We start from the raw sequence: 13115 nt of genomic DNA on the forward strand, positions 1-13115 counted from the left end.
TGGTTTTGAAGATAGCAGGTATCATGTGACCACCAGACACCCTTTAACAGGGAAGTCTCTATACTCTACAATTGGCAGAAATGAAAGTTGAAAGATTGGTGAATCTCATTAAGAACCCTGAACTTCCTGCCACTGGGCTTCTTTTTATGTTATTCTGTTTAGCCAAAATTTGAATTTGCTATTACCCATAAGTGAATGTACTATGACCTGTCAGTAGAGCAGTGAAATTTTATAAATCAGCTGTTCTACTGCAAATATGCTTTATGTATTATCAGGTTGAATAACCCTGTTAAGAAGCTGTTTGGTGCAAAGTTCTGAGAACTCACATATAAATTCTTTGGGACACTATTAAATCTTCAAAATGGTACTAGTATTTAATAACATGTCCTGGTTTTAAATGTTAATAGAGGGCATGTGGTGTACAATAAATTTTTCCAATTTGAAAGAACATTGGAAATTTTATACCTCAAAAAATTTTAACTGCTAAATTTATGAGGAATAGAAATTGCATGATGAACTAAAAATATGTATATAGCAAAGAGCAATACATTTCTTGTTGTGATTCATTCAAAGATAAATCTCATTTACTGAGTGGCCCTCTATAAAGTGCTGTATAGCTCAAGATAGGGCAAGGGACTCTAATGTTGAAATGTCAAAGACCGGGTGCAATTTAAAATATAATGGACCTTTTCAAAAGCTTTTATTTATGGTGTGAACATAAACACTTAAGTGTATTTTCTTTTAGAAATTACATAAAAACCTTTAGAATTATTTTAAAGCCTAAGTTATATAGAAGCCTTATCCATGTTGTTAATTCAGGAAGGTATAGAGAACTCAGTAAACAATCTGCTGTTTTGTTGGGAGCAAAAGGATCATTGGTGGTTCTGAATAGTAAATTTTATAGGTTAAAGAATTTATATTGTGATGCTACCACACATACAAAGAGGCAAATATATTTAGAAAAGCAGGCAAACTTATCTTGAATTTGCTATGTCATAATGTATGAGCAAGTTCTTTAAATGATACATGTTATTTCATAACATCAGTGATCAAATTTGTTCATTCTGTCCAAGAATATGCAGTATGGGTCTGAAATAATTTTGACTAAAGAAGTTCTGAAATTTGTTTATTCTTTTTTGTTGCTGGAGACCCTTTTATATGACATGTGTATATATAAGGACAGGCAAATCTATAGTGAATTTGCTGTGTCTAAAACATAGTCCTATACAGCATAGGTATTTAGAAGCAATTGGAATGAAATGATTGATGGAAACAATAATCCAGTTAACCAAAGTAGACCCTTTCTGGGGGAATTTTTATAATTTTAGTTCAAGAGTAATGTTTAATTGGCTAGCTTGTATGAGGTATTTGACACTCTTTTGTAGTAAGATTGAGAAATAAACAAATATTAAATGTAAGGGAATGCTATGCATTTAAATATTGGAATAAAACTTTAATAGGAAAATATGTCTAAAATCATGAAAAGGTTCTTTAAAGGTAATGGGTACATGGGAGAGTGTGTGTTTGTGTGTGTGAGTATGTGTTCAAGTTTGACCCTATTACTAGTGAAACAGGTCCATAATTTAAAGTTATTTTATTTCTTGCGAGGGCTCTCTAAAATAGGCAGTAGATTTCAAGACTGGTTAAAATTTTATCTTTGTTTAGGACTACATTCAAATAAATTATTTGGTTTTTAGAAGCATAAGAAGAGTTGGATGACTTATATGATAAAAGGTAATAATCTTCTTTCAGTAAATTGTGTCTTTTGAGAGAAACAAATATTTTTCATAGAGAAACTTGTTTTAGATACTGATAACAAGTTTAATTTAACATTTTATGAAACAAAAATCAAATTTTATATAAACTTGTCCAACAAAAATAAAGTCCCTTTGAAGATGATTATGCATATTTTCTTTTCTGAAAAGTTTAATCCAAGGGAATTCTTGGACCTCTCTAAGCTTCAGTCCCCATCTGGTTTTTGCTTTTGTGCTATACTGTAGTCTTACTAAGTAACTGGTTATGTATAATTCCAAGAGCTACTACCCTTAATTTGCAGCAATGTAAATGAAACAAGTTTATCGTATTTGTGATATGTTAAATGATGTATTTTAAAGTCAAGTGAGCCAAGAATGTGATGTATATTTCATTTATTCACTTGGTCAGTTTAAAGGAAATGAACACAATTTGACAATTAGAGATTACATCTGTAGTCAGCTATTTGTACATGTAAGAGTACCCTTCTTATCTTAGTGGGTAAGTCTATGATTCATAGAGGAAGCATTTAGTAAGTAAGCCTTGTAAAGGAAAGGAGAGCACAAGCAGGGCAAGGTTCCATAAGGTTACATAGTACCACGTAAAGGGAGATTATTTTTAATTTAGCAGCATGGAGTAACTTAAAAGGACTGGTATCAGTGAAAATTGTAAAGGTCTCCCTCAAGAGGCTGATGTCTTTTGTGTGAACTGTAGGACATTTATGGGGGAAGACGCTAGTTTGAGAAATTGCCTAGTAGAACTTTGAAAGAGTGTGGTGTCTGCAGGATGTTAAGGATGTCTCTATGGTGTCTGTGGATCAATAAGTCACAGACGGGCCTGTCAAGAGTTTTGTGATCCTGCTGTGATAAAAGAAAAAGTCAAGGTCAGTTTCTTCCACATATAAAAGAACATGCAATACAGATCCGAAGAGCTTCTGTTCCAGAAGAGCTTGGTAAAGGTATTATTAACATAACTTTAAAAACACCAGTCATAAAGATAAAAATTAATGGGTTTAACTACATTAACTTCAAGATCTCTGTTCTGTAAAAGATGTCATAAACAGAATCAAGAGTGAGGTGGATGAGTGGTAGAAAATATTTGCAACATTCATCACAAAGAAAGCATTAGTACAAAAATATGCAACAAAACTCACTGAAAATCAGCAAGAATAAAATTCATAGAAAAATAAAATGTATACAAAGTAAAACAATTATTATTCTCCCCAAATATTATAGTTTTCAAGACTCTTTCAACATGTAAGTAAGCATATGTAAAGAAGATTGAAGAACATATATTAAATAAATGAAAGTAAGTACCTAAGTGGGTAGGAGAATGGGATTATAGAAATGGTGTAAAGGAAATAATGTTAATAGTAAATAAAGATTAATGCATTTATTACTGATAGTAAGCTATGAAATGAAAAATATAATTAACTTAAACTGAAGTCCAAATCAAAAATATAACAAAGAAATAACCCTTAACTCAACCCAAATTTTCACACTAGATTAGACCTTCTTATTAATTTCATGGTGTTGTAAAATTTATGGTTATCATATAAAGTGTAGTCTGTGTATTCTAAATAGCAATAGTTCCTTAGATGTCCCAGAAGTCCATATATTTGCATATATACCTAGGTTGATACTTTGTCCATGATAAGTTATAGATAAAAAAATTACACTTTTGGATTTGAACTCATGGAACATGATTGAGGTTCAACTGTGGCCACAAACAAAAATGATACACTTGAGTTTAAGTAGAGTTACTTTTGGAAAAGAAAGTGGGAGAACTGATTGAATTGCTATCCAGTTTAATTCATGACATAGTATTTATTTCTAGTTCTATTTCTTTACATAAACTATCTAGCGTAAATATAGTAAATTGTTAATCTTAAATCTTTATATGTAGTTTTTAAGGAGACATAATTATATTCTCTATTTCAGTATTTCTGAGATATTTAATAATTAAAAAATAAAACAAATAAGTTACCTACTAAAAGCAGAGGTTAATTCAATCTTGATATTCCAGAACTTCTGTTTATACATATTGAGTTCTTACCCAGGTATTTCTTATACTTTTAAAAAATAAATGGCTAATATTAAATGATCAGATATGCTCAGAATATTTATTGATCTATATTTTAGTTTAACACAATATGCCCATAGATCGTGTAGGCTCAGAAGTTCAAGGAATAATTTTCTATGGAAGTATAGCTGCTAACAAGAGAACAAGCCCAGAGTAAAAAATAATTCAAGCAAAGAAAATATTGTTTTAAGGGCCCATTGCAAGAGAACCTGGTGCATCACAGAAACTAAATACCGTATATTTTCTTATGATTGGTCTAATTGCTTTGTAAAAATCAGATTTGCAAGAGGGTCAAGAGTAAAAGATGAGAGAACGGTTGGGACATTTTTGCAGTTTTCTGGGTAAGAGATGATGGTGACTCGGGCCAGAGTGATAGCAGTAGAGGGGATGAGAAGTGATCAGATTTGGAATGTATTTTGAAAGGAAAGTTCATAGGACTTTATTTGGGTGATGAGAGAAAGAAATATATCAGGAATTTTTCCAAATATTTTGCTCCGAAGACCTGAGTAAATAATACCATTTACTGAGGTTTGGAATACTATTGTCAGAGCAAATGTGGGAGGAAATCCAAGACTCAGTTTTAGATATATTAAATTTGAAATGACTTAGATAAACAAGATTTTTGAGTACATAATTGAGTATCATAATGTGGGTTTTAGGGCAAGGTCTTGGTTGGAAATATAAATTTGGAAACCATGAGTGTATGGATGTTTTTAAACAATGGGGCTAAATTAGATCAGCCAGAAAGTGAGTGTAGATAGAAAAATTCTAGAACTGTGCCCTGGGGCATACAAAATTTAGAGCAAAAAGAGAAAAGTATATATAGCTAAAGAGAGTGATAAGAGACAGCCAGTGAAGTAGGAGGCAGGAAATCAAATGTACAAACTATTTACAAGTGGTTTATTTACAATAACAGATCAATAGAATCACCTCTTAGTACAACCAGGTTTAAGTGCTAGTCCTCTAGTTGTGACCAATAAATATACATATAGCCTGATAAATTGGTATATTTAATGACTAGCTAGATAAAAAGACAACACCCAAAAGAAATATACAAAGGCTATGAAAAATCTGTAAAACAGTTTTTATTGGACATTCAGAGCAATATGCAATTTATTAATAATGGCATTTCTGAGTATACCTTTCAAAAAGAAACTAAAATGAATAAATAGTAAGTATGTAAGTAAATATAAATAAGTTTATAAAAATGTCAGGCAGTAAAAGAAAATAATAGATGCCAGTTTTAGTCATTAAAGTCACATTGCATATGATTATATACTTATTCATTTGTACATAATGAGAAAAAATAATTCATAAAACGGTTAAAAATACGGAAAAGGAAATAAATGACAGCACATTAGCTAGCTAATTATATAGATATACATAATGATTAACAATCCAAAAGAGGAAACCAGAGTCAGATAACATTTTCATTTAACAGATAGTTATTAGAAATATATTTATAGAATTCTGTAAACACTACTTGACTCAGAATATGACAGTTTTTCAAATTGATTTTTTTTGTAATCTCTTAATCAATGCCCCCTGCCTCAGTACAGAAAATGATTGATGCCAAAAACCAATTAGTTCACAGGAAATTAACAAGATTATAAAAGGCAAACTTCCTTCTAAATATCATGCCACTGACTAAGTACGTGGTTGATAACTGAGAAAGCTCTGAGAAGCTGACAGATTTGAGAACATCGTTCCATTGATGTCGTCAATTTATTTTTAATGAAACTTATAAGAGTTTGGCAGGACACCTTGTCCTAAAAAGTATGAAGTGATTCATTTCTCTAAGAAATTAATATTTATTGTGTTACTCACTATCCACATACATATGATATGGTTGGGTGGTCTCTTGTCTGTGTCTTTATACTCCAGGAGAAGATGTAGATTTGTGGTCACTGAACCTTCTTTAAGTGGGAAGTCAAGGGGCTGCTTTACAAAAAACTTTTTTTTAATTAAGAATTAAGTATAAATATAAGAATCTATTCAGATAAGAAAGTCACAACAAATATGAAATTATAAAAAGCAGAGTATTAGCGAACAATAAAACATTTATTTCTTACCTGTGTAACATGCCTCTAAAAAAACTTTCTTTTTAATTTATTGAAATAAAATAAAATAAAGTTACCCACTTTAAAATAAACAATTCAGCCCAGCCTGGCATGGCTCAGTGGTTGGGCATCAACTTAGGATTCAGGAGATCAGGGTTCAATTCCCGGTCAGGGCACATGCCCGGGATGCGGGCTAGGCAGCCGATCAATGACTCTCTCATCATTGACGTTTCTATCTCTCTCTCTCCCCCTCCTTTCCTCACTCTGAAATCAATAAAGATATGTTTTAAAAAAATGAACAATTCAGTCTCATTTAGTACATTTACAGTGTGGGCAACTATGCCTCTATCTAGCTTTAAAACATTTTCAACACTCCAAAGTAAAACCTCTGAATCATTGAACAACTTCTCCTCATTTGTCCATTTCCCTAGCCCCTGGCAACTACCAGTCTGCCTGCTATATCTATAGGTATACCTATTCTTGACATTTCATATAAATAGAATCATGCAATAAGGTCCTTTGTTTCTGGCTTCTTTAATTTAGTATAATGTTTTGGGGGTTCATCCACATTCTAACATATATCAGTACTTCATTCTTCTTATGGTTGAATAATATTTCATTGTATGTATATACCACAATTTGTTTATCCATTCACCTGTTGATAAACACTTGGACTGTTTCCACCTTTTGACTAGTGTGAATGCTGTTGCTATGAACATTTGTGTACATGTTTGAGTCCCTCTTTTCGCTTATTTTGTATATATACTTAGGCATAGAAATGTGGGATTATATGGACATTCTATATTTAACTTTTTGAAGAACCACCAAAACTGTTTTCTATAAAGTAGTACCATTTCACATTGCCACTGTAAAAGTACAAGGGTTACAATTTTTCCACATCCTCTCTAATGTTTGTCATTTTCATGTATTCTTTCTTTAAAAATCTATCCATCTTAGTGAACAAAAAGTGATACATCATTGTGGTTTTAATTAAATTTTCTTAATTATTAATGGTGTTGGGCGTACCATGTTTATTTCATTCTCATTTTCTTTTGTGTATATTATTAAAGGTATTTTCTTAGTGGTTACAATGAGGATTACAATTAATAACATAAATTTATAACAATCTAGTTTGGAGTGATAGCAGTTTAATTTTATTAGCATATAAAAACTCTCTTATATAGCTCATCCCCCTTTATGTTGTTGTCACAAATGATGTATTCATACATCATGTTCTCAAAAATATATATATATATTTTTATGAATTTGTCTTTTAAATGATGTAGGAAAAAAAAGTGGAATGATGAACCAAAAATACATGATGCTAGCTTTTATATTTATCTATGTAGTTACCTTTACTGAAGATCTTTATTTGGCTTTCAAGTGTTGTCTGGAGTCATTTCAATCTGAGGCACTCCCTTTAGTTCTTCTTGTAGGGTAAGTTTATTTGCATAGCTTTTGTTTATATGATAATGCTTTAATTTCTTCATTTTTTGAGAATATTTTTTAAACAAACAGAATTCTGGGTTGAGAGGTTTTCTTTTTTCTTTCAGCACCTTAAATATGCCATCCCCCTGTTTTCTGGCCTCCATCGTTTCTGATGAGAAATAAGCTGCTAATCTTGTTGAGGATGCTCTTGCTAGTTTCACGATTTTCTTTGTCCTTTGACAATTTGATTACAAAGTATTTCAATGTGGATATCTTTGAGTTTATCTTACTTGAAGTTTGTGAGCTTTATAAATTAAATTTATTGGGGTGAAATTGGTTAATATGATCATATAAGCTTCAGGTGTGTGTTTCTGTTACGAGATCTATATATTGCACTGTGTGCCCACCACCCAAACTCAAATCTTCTCCCACCACCATATATTAAGACCCCCTTCAGTCCACCGACCCTTTTCCCTTCCCTCTGGCAACCACCACACTGCTGTTTGTGTCCACAAGTTGCAGTTTTATGTCCCACATGTGAGTGAAATCATACGGTTCTTAGCTTTTTATGACTGATTTCAATTAGCATAATATTCTCAAGGTTCATGTTGTAGTAAATGGCAGTATTTCATCCTTTCTTATGGCTGAATAGTATTCCATTGTATACAGATACCACTTCTTCTTTATCCAGTCCTCTATCACAGGACACTTTGGTTGTTTCCATATCCATGTCTTGGCTACCATGAATAATGCTGCAAAGAACATGGGGCTGCACATATCATTGGAAATACACATTTTCAAGTTTTTTGAGTATATACGCAGAAGAGGGATTGCTGGGTTGTACGGTAGCTCTTTTTTAAATTTTTTAAAATTTCTCTTTATTGTTGAAAGCATTACAGGTGTTCCATTCCCCCCCCCCCCAATTGACCCCCTTCACCTCACTCCCACCTCCTCCCCAGGCCTTCACTCCATCATTGTCTGTATCCATGGGTTACATATATATGCATATAACTTCTTTGGTTAATCTCCCCCACCATCCACCCCCCTTCCCTCTTCCCTCTGATATAGGATCGTCTGTTGCAGACATCAATGTCTCTGGATCTGTTTAGTTTATCAGATTGTTTTGTTCATTAGCTTCTTCTTAAAGAAGACCCTTCAACATTTCCTGTAGTGCTGGTCTGGTGGTGATGAACTCCTTTAGCTTTTCCTTATCTGAGAAGCTCTTTATCTGATCTTCAATTCTAAATGATAGCTTTGCTGGGTAGAGCAACCTTGGTTGTAGTTCCATGTTTTTCATCACTTTGAATATTTCTTGCCACTCTCTTCTGGCCTGCAAGGTTTCTTTTGAGAAATCAGCTGACAGTCGTATGAGTGCTCCCTTGTAAATAACTAACTGCTTTTCTCTTGCTGCTTTTAAGATTCTCTCTTTGTCTTTAACCTTTGGCATTTTAATTATGATGTGTCTTGGTGTGGGCCTCTTTGGGTTCCTCTTGTTTGGGACGCTTTGTGCTTCCTGAACTTGTAAGTCTATTTCTTTCCCCAGGTAGGGGAAGTTTTCTGAAATTATTTTTTCAAATAGGTTTTCAATGTCTTGCTCTCTTTCTTCTCCTTCTGGCACCCCAATAATATAAATGTTGGGCCTCTTGAAATCGTCCCAGAGGATCCTTATACTATCCTTATATTTCTGGATTCTTTTTTCCTTTTGTTCTCCTGGTTGGGTGTTTTTTGTTTCCTCATGTTCCAAATTGCTGATTTGATTCTCAGCATCCTCTACTCTTCTGTTGATTCCCTGTAAATTATTCTTCATTTCAGTTCCTGTAGCCTTCATTTCAAATTGGTACTTCATTATGTTATTGATTTTCTCAGTTGTTTTCATAATACTGTTACTAATATGCTTGAGCATCCTTATAAACAAAATTCTGAACTTTGTATCTATTAGCTTGCTTGATTCTATTTCATTTAGTTCCTTTACTGGAGACTTCTCCTGCTCTTTCTTTTATGACATGTTTCTTTGCCTCCACATTTTGGCTGCTTCCAGGTGTTTGTTTCTATGTATTAGGTAGAGCTTCTATGTCTCCTGGAATTTGTAGAGTGGTTTTGTATGGTAGGTGTCTTGTAGGGTCCAGTGCCTCAGCCTCCCCAGACACCTGAGTTGGGCCTTCTAGGTGCTCCCCTGTGTGGGCTGTGTGCACTGTCCTATTGTAGTTGAGCCTTGGTTGCTATTGGTGTCACTGGGAGGAACTGACATCCAGGCCAGTCAGCTGTGAGGACCAGCTGCAACTACAGACAAAGAGCTGCTGTGCTGAAGATACCCCTATGGAACAGGATTTATCTCAGTGGAGCTTTGGTGTTCGCCAAGTGAGTGAGCCCCTTGAATGTGTCACTCGTGGATGTGGTAGGGTTGTAATTTAGCATGGTCGAGTCTGACCACCAGGTGCACTGTCTCCGGGGCCTCCTGGGAGGTGCAAAGTCAGCCTCTGCCAGTGCCTTGCCCAGGGCCACCCACCATGAGCTACACAGAAAACTGTAGTTGGCTGCTACTTACGCTGGGCTTGCAGGTGTTCAGGAGAGGCCAAGTTATGAGCCAATGAAGGCTGCTGCTAATACCAGGACTGGGGCCACTTATCAAGCCATATGGGGCATGCTGCTGCTTGTTTGAGAGATTTTAGGAATGTACTAAGCATGAGGTTGGAGAAGCCACTTGCATAAAAAAGCCACTGGAAATGGCCTGGATGAGCTTGCAGGTGGGGAGGGGTGGGACTTCTAGGAATCATGGGGTGGGGCCAAAGGTGTGAGTCATGTGCTGGCAATTCAAATATGGCACCTGCCTGCTGGCTTTGTGTGTGGAGAACTCACCAAAGGAGCAATGGCCTCTGCCAGCTCTTCTGCCTGGGAAGAAGCTGCCCCTCCACCTCTCTGATTTCAGTCAGGTTAGTTCCTCCCCAAGTGTCCCAGGTTCCTTTCAAGCTGCTGCCCGGTTCTGGGGCTCAGAGGGAGCACATCTGAGTGGGTCTGTGCACATCCTTTTTAAGAGGAGCTGCCTGGGGCTCCTGTACCCTTCAGGACCCTCAGTGACAGTCCCCTCTGGTTTTCACAGCCTGAAGTTGTGGGAATTTCTCTTCCCAGCCCTGGAGCCATGGCTGGGGTGCCTAATGTGAGACTGGGTCCCTCCCCTGCTCTGGGTAACCTCTGCCACTGAGATATCCCTCTGGGGTTTACTCCGCAGCACCAGGTGTGGGCTCACGGCCCCACCTTCGAGATTCAGCCCCTATTGGCTCATGTCTCCACCCCTCCTACCAGTCTAGGTGATTTTTCAGTTCCCTGTTGTAGGGCTTCTGTTCAGCTGGATTTCAGGAGGTTCTTCTGAGTGATGGTTGTTCTGTATTTTAGTTGCAATTTTGATGTGGTTGTGGGAGATGGCGGGGAGGTGGTTACCTGCTGCACCATCTTGTTTCTCCCTCTCTTTTTAATTTTTTGAGGAATCACCAAACTGTTGCCCGTAATGGTTGTACCAGTCTACATTCCCACCAGCAGTGAATGAGGGTTCCCTTTTCTCCACAACCTCTCCAACACTTGTTATTGCTTGTCCTGTTGATAATGAAGCATACAATTAAGGAGTTTGTGAGCTTCCTAGAGGCATCTTTTCATGTATTTCATCAAATGTGGGAAGTTTTCAACTTTTATTTTTTTAAAAATTAAATTTATTGGTTTAACATTGGTTAATACCATTATATAAATTTGAGGTGTACAATTTTATACTACAACATCTGTATGCTCCATTGTATGTTCACTACTACCCAGTCTAGTCTCCTTCCATCACCATATATTAATATTGTTTTTATAGCAATATGGATACATTTTAGAGCATTATTTATTTAAATATTCTTTCTGCCTCTTTTATTTCTGAGACTTATAATGTTTATGTTGGTTCATTTGATGGTTTCCCACAAATGCTTCAGGCTCTGTTGACTTTTTTTCATTTCTTTTATTTCTGCTTATTAAAGTAGACAGTTCCAATTGTCCTAAAATTATGTGTGCTGATACTTTCCTCTGCCTGCTCAAATTTACTATTTTTGCCTGCTCAAATTCACCATATATATGGCAAATGTTTCATTTTGGTCACAGTACTTTTCAGTTCCAGAATTTCTATTTGGTTTCTTTTTATCATTTCTACTAGTTACCTATATTCTTATATTATTCATTTATATTCCTCTTGGTTTGCTTTAGTTATTTGCCTGTGGTTTCCTTTAACTCTTTGAGCATATTTAAAGTTCTTGATATAAAGTATTTGTCTAGGTTAGGTGGCAGCCATGGCTGGAGAAGAGGATCTGGTGCAGCGGGAAACTCACTAGGACTGAGCAGACAGAGAGTACTTTGAGGTCATCACCAGCAGCATCAAGAAAATCGTGGACTTTCTCAACTCATTTGATACATCTTGTTGTTCAAGACTTGCAACACTAAATGAGAAATTGACAGCCCTTGAATGGAGAATAGCATACAATGAAGCACGGGTGACAAAAGGTGAGACCCTTACCTAGAACTGTGCAAGGCTGCTGCTGGGAAGTTGCTTTACAGAACACACGCTTATGTGGGAAAGGTCCCAGCAGCCTTCGACTCCTTCTTTTCTCCTTAAAGAGTAACAAGGCTTATTTTCGTTTTTCTTTCTTCAAAAATGTGGCCTTTGGGCTTTGCCATGTTCATCTGGCAGTGTGGTATGGCATGTGGGATGAAGTCCAGGCGAACTCTTGAAAACACTAGTAATTTTACTTTTTCAGTAATATTTTCTAGAACTACTTGTTAATGTATTTGAGGCTCTCAGAGCCAAAATCCTGGGACTCTTTGTTAAGGTCCTCCCCACCTCTCTCTTTCTCTCTCTCAGACTTTCCTTACAGCTTTCATTGCCTCTGCATTGATTCTTGGTCTCCTCCCTACATTTATTGGGAGGTAGCAGACAGTTCTGGCTGAGACACTCATGCCCTGGCAAGGTGGCTGCCAGAGAATGTTGTTGCCATCCCACCAGTTTTTTGTCCTTCTGGGGAGGTCAAGGCCAGGTCTCCACTTGGCTTGAAGGAACATTTTCAGATTTTTCTTTCTGTCACTTGGGGTGCCTGCCTCTGATATTTCCTTAGTAAACTCAACTTTATCTGACTGCTATGATTGTGATGGGGAGAGGAGCTAGAGATGAGGCTCTTCTATTCCACAGAAATATGATGTGTGGAATTGCTATTCTAACATAAAACTTACAGGTGTAGCTGCTTAATCAAACCTAGATGGCTGACCAGTCCGAGCTCCCGTATTTGGATTTTGAGTTGACTAACTTATCCTGGGAACTATTTTGCCATTCAGCAGACATTTGCCAAGTGCTTGCTTTGTAGCTATGTTATGCTCCAATAAAAGATACAGTGTTGAAAATTAATTAATTAATTAATTAATTAATTAATTAATTAAGTGTTTGTCTAGTAAGTCTAGGGTCTGAATTTTTTCAGGTATGGTTTCTGTCAATTTATTTTTTTGAATATCATATTTCCTTGTTTCTTTGTATGCTTTGTAATTTACTTTTGTCAAAATTGGTTACTTAGTAGTATAATGCAGTGTATCTAAAAGTCAGATCTTCTATCTACCCTTGGTTTTGCAGTTATTAATATTTGTAGGTTACAGTCATTCATTCATTTACTGATGTTTCCAAATTATTTTGAAAGAATTCACTTTTGTCACGTGTGGTCAATAAAGTCTCTCTTCCTTTAGCTTGTGTTCTGTTAATGTTTTGACAGAGATTTCCTTAAAGGTGAAGAA

General features: G+C 35.7%; 1 pseudogene across 1 annotated transcript; it reads left to right on the top strand.

The window, feature by feature from the left end:
- Window positions 1-11632: 11632 nt before the first annotated feature.
- Window positions 11633-12112, top strand: LOC308551336 (putative protein BRICK1 pseudogene; annotated as a pseudogene). The gene has a single exon. The product of its transcript is annotated as a putative protein BRICK1 pseudogene (transcript).
- Window positions 12113-13115: the final 1003 nt, after the last annotated feature.

Source organism: Miniopterus schreibersii (assembly GCF_964146895.1).
Source record: "Miniopterus schreibersii genome assembly, chromosome: X".
NCBI lineage: Eukaryota > Metazoa > Chordata > Mammalia > Chiroptera > Miniopteridae > Miniopterus > Miniopterus schreibersii.